This window comes from Callithrix jacchus, chromosome 6 (assembly GCF_049354715.1).
Source record: "Callithrix jacchus isolate 240 chromosome 6, calJac240_pri, whole genome shotgun sequence".
Classification (NCBI taxonomy): Eukaryota; Metazoa; Chordata; class Mammalia; order Primates; family Cebidae; genus Callithrix; species Callithrix jacchus.
In genome coordinates this window covers 76,599,373-76,606,655 of record NC_133507.1, presented here as the reverse complement: position 1 = coordinate 76,606,655, position 7,283 = coordinate 76,599,373, and positions in this window count along the sequence as shown.

Here is a 7,283-nt window from a genome sequence, read left to right as displayed (position 1 = left end):
TTATAGGCACATGATGGAGCAGGGTGGGGCCATGGGTGGTTTAGGAAAAGGCAACATTCAAGCCAGAAAACAGGGATATATGTTTTCACTTTGGGCCATGGATTCAGGCTTCTTGGCTTGAGGGTGAGGTTTCTCAAGAGACCAGCCCTTTTCTGCCTAGAATTTATCTGCCCCCATCACTATAAGTACTACCATCTCAGAGATACTGAAATCGCATCAAAATGCTGGTCCCTTTCCTAGAGTCTCCCAAAATGGGCCCTTTCTAGGCTTTCATAGAATCTAGATTTGATCTATCCTCCAAAGAAAAAACGTGAATTGGAAATGCTGAAGTCTGGCTGTGCTAATATGTGGCTGAGCACTGATAAACCCTGGGTAAGGAGAGCTCAAGGGAGGGAGTGATATTTACTTGGAGTGACTTCCTGAGAACAGTTAGATCCCTAAGATATCCATTTGTATGTATTGAAACATTCAGAAAAACACCTAGAAAAAGTACCTACTTACTTCCTCAGTACATAGCCATGAACACTAATCTGTTGCTCTGTGCTGTTCTGTGGACTTTACATGTTCATAATTCTAATAACAACTTGTACATTAAGTATTACTAACATTTCAATTTTGCAGATGAAAAATCTAAAGTTTAGAGAGGCTAGGTTACTTGCCATGGTTAGATAGTAAGTATCAGAACCAGGATTTGAACCTTGGCTATCTCACCCCAGAGCCTAGGTTGTTAACTATGACTGTTAGTAAAAGAAAGGTCTGGACTACACATGTGAATGAAGGCAGGGTCCAGGCAGATAAGTGAATGCAAAGGACCAGTTGTAAGGTATCAAACAGGAAGTGGAGAGAACTATGTGAACCAGAGAGCTTAGAACAGATCTGGTGCTGTCACAGCACCTGATTTTCTAAAATGGCTGTTTCTATATATTCAGGCCTTCCTCTCCTCTTTGGGCAAGTGCTGATTTTCTTGAGTCCTTTGACACAGAGTAGTCAGGTGGCTGGCTATTTCCTTGGTACCCATTGTTCTCAGCCTGAAGATTTCATGCCTTCTGAGCTCTATGTATTTTGATGTAACCGTTTTGATTTAGAGCTCTATGTATTTTGATGTAAACTATTTTTACGTAGTTTACATGTCAGAAAAAGTATACAATTCACTTGTGTTTTATGTGGAGGTAATTTTGACAACTTTATAAAGTAGGTCCATACTTTTTAAATCTGTCTAAAAATGTGTAGTTACTGTTGTACTGCTAGGAAAATGTCTGCCTACCTGCCAGACTAGTACTTAGAGAACATATATAACTAATAATAATATTTAAGTAGAGATATATCATCTGATCACCTTTATTTTCTCAAATATGGTAAATGGAGACTATTATATGAGCAATATATAAGGTTACAGCTCAAACTGAAAATGGGACTTCGCTTCTCTTTCCCCTGACTTTTAAAAATAAAAATGTTACTAAGCACTTATTGAACTAGACACTTCATCCATATTAGTTCATTTAACCCTCATAAAAACCTTATGAATAGATACCATTTCATATCATTAATATGAGAAAACCAAGACTCTGAGAGGTAATTATGTACTTTAAAAAAAAAATCACTGAGTAAGTAGAAGTATGGGGATTTCAACCAAGTTGTGTGTGATTCTAACATCACTGCCTGAATTTCAATTCTCCTCTTTTTTTCTCTCCTAACCCTTTTAACTTTCATCTTTATTGCATAACTCTCCATTAGGTGTTTTCAGTTGTTTCTAAGTTGGTATCATTGCCATTCGTGCATGTACACTCCATTGTCAATGACTCTAGTCATGTTCAGAACAAACCTCACAGTCACCTCATGTTCCATACCCTCCCCAGCCTGTCGATGAGGCCAGAAACCCTGGAGTCATTCCTTGACAGATTCATCTCTTACCTCATCCCATATACAATCCATCTTAAAGCCCTACTGATTTTACCTCCTAAACATTGTTCAATTACAAATGGCTCTTTCTGTTTCAATTGGTACCATTCTAGACACAGCTACTGTAAGCTGTAACTTGTACTTCTGCTGTAGTTCTTATCCTCTATGGCCTGGCATCTCTTGATCTGCTGACTTCATTCTCCATGGAGGGAGAACCAGGAAGATCATTTCTACACAAATATTGATCAAACCAAAAAGCCAATCACCATTATTCTAGTTAAATACTATTTAACTAGATATATCTCTAGTTAAAAACTATTATTAGTTATATCTGTTCTCAAATCCTTGCTTAAAAAAATTCAGTAATGGTTTTATCTTTGTCATTTTAAATACAGAGATCAAAATATTTAACAAGATCTAAAATGCCTACCTCAACTGACATCTGAGGACCTCTCATGACTTAGCATACCACAAAACCCATTTCTCTTTTCATTCTAGATTCAAAGAGAGGTAGAACAAGCCAAGATCCCCCTGCCATTGGGTCTTCGCACATTTTGAGGTCTAATAAACTCCCTCCTACTTCTCTTGCATGGTCACTACCCACTCTTTCTTCTTCCCTCACTTTAATATTTATACTTGGGGAAAGCCTCTCCCAGCCTTCCCAGCTAGATTTCCCCCAATGTTGATGATGTAACACTTCACTCCTTAGACTCAGAACTTAGTTTTACATATACTTAGGTAATATAATCTGAGGACAGATCCTAAGCATCATGCTTTGGAGCCATTTTTGTACATTATTGTATACCCCAAACCTATCTCAATTCTGGGAAAAAGTAGTGACTTAGTGTTTCTTGAAATGAATGAATGAATGAGTGAATGATGTTTTTGTTTATGTTATTTCCCCCTGTGCAAATCTAAAATGGTCTTCCTTTCATTCAGAAACTATTTTAAAAAGATTTATGAAGTTTGCTCAAACAATTTCAGTGAGCATTATCTTCCTTCTTTGAATATCAAAAAAATTATAATGTTGTTGACCTTTACTTGTTCTTTCTGTTTCTAGGATATAGGACTCTTAAAATCTAGGGTCAAACTGGGCACTTTTGCTGATTCACCTTCTCCACTGTCTCCCTCCCTCCAATGCTTGTTTCTTGTGCCACAAATAAAATGCTGCTAGTTTAGATTTGGTACTAAATAAATACTAATTCATGTGAGGTTTTATGAAACTCATTAGGAAATTCACAGATAAAGTGTGAGAGAAATAACTTTGGCAAATTAATGTCATTCTCCTTTTTTTCCACAATTTTATATGGCCCTGACTCTGGAAGCTTAAAAAAACATATAGCAAAACATAAAATATGTTGAAAAGAAAAACAGGAAACATAAGACAAATGCCAACAAAAATTAAAGATAGAAACATGAAAGTCACATGGAATGAAACCTAAGAGAAGACTATTAGAAAATAAAAGTAATAGTTTGTATTGATTATAAAACAATCTGCCAGGCACAGTAGTGCGTGCCTATAGTCCCAGCTACTCAAGAAGCTGAGAGAGGATCCATTGAACCCAGTTCACACCCTGGGTAACACAGCAAAACCACCTCTCAACAACAACAATAAAATAAACAAAAACAAAGAAAGAATAGATAAACCCAGTGTATCTTTCACATTATAAACCTATATGCACTGAATAACATGGGAATATTATTAACAAGGCAAAATCTGATGGAAATACAAAGTGAAACTGAACAACAAAATCCTATGAAACTTTAAAACTCTCAGAACTATCCATGAACACCAACAAATGTATAGGAACACAAATATACATGTGAAATACATACTCACACAACACTGAAGACAACAAATAGAGACCTCATAGTATTTATAGAAGTTTTCATATATTTGGGTCAAATAAAATTTGATTGTCTTGTGAAAACTAGATACCATTAAAGCCACATTATATGAAAGGAAACAAAGCAAACTAATGAGAGCATAATGAAAGGTTAATCACTACAAAACTGTATATATTAATTTTTCCAATGAATCTAAAGTTAAAAATAAAATCATGAAACAACTGTATGAAAGGTATCAGCAAATTATGCTAAATGCAACAAAGTGGTACTCAAAAGAAAATTTATGGTATTTGAAGGTTTTTAAATTAAAATAAATGCATTTAGGTAAGATACATATAAGATAAAATATGCCTATAATTGGACTAATGTTGCTTTTTGTTATATTTCTTTGGATTTTTTACACACACACATACAGCAAATATAGCAAAAAGCTAACAACTATTTGAATCTAGGTACTAAGTATATTCATGTTCTTTCATATACTTAGCCTTTCAACTTTTTGTCAGTCTTTCAACTTTTTTAAAATTGCATTTTAGGTTTTGGGGTACATGTGAAGAACATGTAAGATTGTTGCATAGGTACACACATGGCAGTGTGGTTTGCTGCCTTCCTCCCCATCACCTATATCTGGCATTTCTCCCCATGTTATCCCTCCCCAACTCCCCACTCCCCACTCCCCATGTCCCTCCCCTATTTCCCCCCAACAGATCCCAGTGTGTGATGCTCCCCTGCCTGTGTCCATGTGTTCTCATTGTTCAACACCTGCCTGCGAGAACATGTGGTGTTTGATTTTTCATTCTTGTGTCAATTTGCTGAGAATGATGTTTTCCAGGTTCATCCATGTCCCTACAAAGGACACAAACTCATCATTTTTGATGACTGTATAGTATTCCATGGTGTATATTTGCCACATTTTCCTTGTGCAGTCTATCATTGATGGGCATTTGGGTTGGTTCCAGGTCTTTGCTATTGTAAACAGTGCCACAATGAACATTTGTGTGCATGGGTTCTTATAACAGAACAATCTACAATCTTTTGGATATACACCCAGTAATGGGATTGCTGGATCAAATGGAATTTCTATTTCTAGGTCCTTGAGGAAGCACCACACTGTCTTCCATAACGATTGAACTAATTTACACTCCTACCAACAGTGTAAAAGTGTTTCTCTTTCTCCACATCCTCTCCAGCATCTGTTATCTTCTATAGTCCCAGCTACTCAAGAAGCTGAGAGAGGATCCATTGAAATCCATGATTTTTTTAATGACCACCATTCTAACTGGCATGAGATGGTATCTCAATGTAGTTTTGATTTGCATTTCTCTAATGACCCGTGATGATGAGCATTTTTTCATACGTTGGCCTCATATATTTCTTCTTTTGAAAAATGTCTGTTCATATCCTTCACCCACTCTTGAATGGGCTTGTTTTTTCTTGTAAATCTGTTTTAGTTCTTTGTAGACTCTGGATATTAGCCCTTTGTCAGATGGGTAATGGATCTTTTTATGATAAGTTACTTCAGATGAAGTTGAATTTCTTCTAACTTTCTTCCAAGGACCAATACCCTGTATCATAAATCAAATGTATTTGAAGTACTTATTTCAATACTCTTAATAGTTATTTATAGCATGAAAAACCATATAGTAAATTGTATTTTTAGTCCCCTATATGGTACGTAACAAAATTCAGTTTGCTTTTTTCCTGGACATTATGTTTTCAGAATCAACTCATACTGATAAATGTATAGAGACCTCATTCACTCATTTTATCTGCTATATAATTCATTCCGTTTATTCAGTCTATTTACCTCCTATTAGACCTTTAGATGGTTTTTAGTTGTTTGTGATTACAGACAAGACTGAGGAAGGCCATCTTTACTCTCATCTTCTTGTTTACCTGTGAAAGAATTTCCCTAAACCTAAAATTGGATTTATACCTAAGAAGTGATATTATTAAGTTATGAGTTATATATACAAAGATGTTCAGTGCAGGGTTATTTAAAAAGCAACAAATTAGAAACAAAGTGGGTATCCACATGTTAATAAGTTAAGGTACATGCCAGGGTGATAGTAAAAATAGTAAACAATAACAAAAATAAACAACAGTGCACCCCTGGTGCTGACTAAATAGAATGCATTAATCAGAGTGGCCATGGGCTGTACAAAATTGGCACAAGTATGATGCTGACTACTGGTTTGATTTCAGCCATGGATACATCATTTTAGGAAGCTGCTTTTAAATTTGGGACTGACTTTTATGAATTACACTTGAAGGATATCCGTAATATTCTGTTTAAAGGAAACAGAGTAAGTTATGTAATTCTATCTATAAATTTAACATGAATTTTTTTGGTTAAAATTAGAAAGAAACAAAAAATTTACAGTTTACATGGCAGAGTTGTGGTATATACACTTTTCTGTAGTTTTTTGCAATATTTAGTCATATTTAATTCATAAATTTGCATTAATATTGTTAATTTATCAATTGTATATCCTTCATTGTATTTTATTATTTGTCTTAATCCTTCCTTTAATCAGCTTGTCTCTTTTCCTTCGTGTCTCACCAAAGGTTTGACAAAGTAGAGAGGAAAGGAGAAAAACATAGTTTTTAGAGTTTTGAATTTTAGAAGTTTAACATTCAGGAAAAAAATGGAAATAACTCAAGAAATGGAGAAGAAATCTGGGAGAACACATGAAAGTTAGAAGATGCTACTCTGACCACTTCCCCCGGCAGAGAGAAAAGAAAAGAAGAGTTAAAGAATGAGCAGTAAGATTTTGATAGAATTGAGTAAGCAAGAAAGGTACTCAGAATCCCTTCCTTTAGCCATCCTGGGTCAAAGTCAGACTAAACCCAGGGTAGGGTAATGTCAGACGAAAGATGGTTTTGAGTATCTAAAAGATGTGAGAACTGGGGCGCCTCTCCAAAGAAGAATTGGTTGTACATCATGTCAAGGCAGATGAGTCTGAGTTAGTTTCAAAAGTTAGGATACCCAGGATGGTGCTGTAGTGGTGTAAGGATTCCTGTACTCCCAAGGGAATATCATAATACATCTTATCCATCCAAGAATGGCATGTACTGAATACTCGGAGTCATCTGACCTGCAGAGGCTCCACAGGGAGGGACCTCTACAAATCCACAACCCAGACAAATTATACAAGAATCACCTCAGTAGATACCACAATGGAAAGATAAGAACAAGAACAAGATAACACATGTGCTCCTCCCTAAGCCTTGGCATTTTGTGAGCTCCCAACTGTAGACTCAACTCTGAGGAAGAAAGTGGGTGAGATGGAGGGAAAGAACTGCTCACATACTATGAGAGCACCTACTATAAGTTATAGAAAAACAAAATTACAGTATATGTATATTTGAGTTTGTAGAGTAAAATTTGTATCTGTCACCACCTGGATCTTTCTCTCCTTTCACTTTCTCTAGATACCAAATTTTACTGTTGCATATCCCATAGGGACCTTTTATGGAATAGGTAGAGATTTTCACTTTTTTTTTTCCTAGAAGCTTATATGTGACAGTGAACT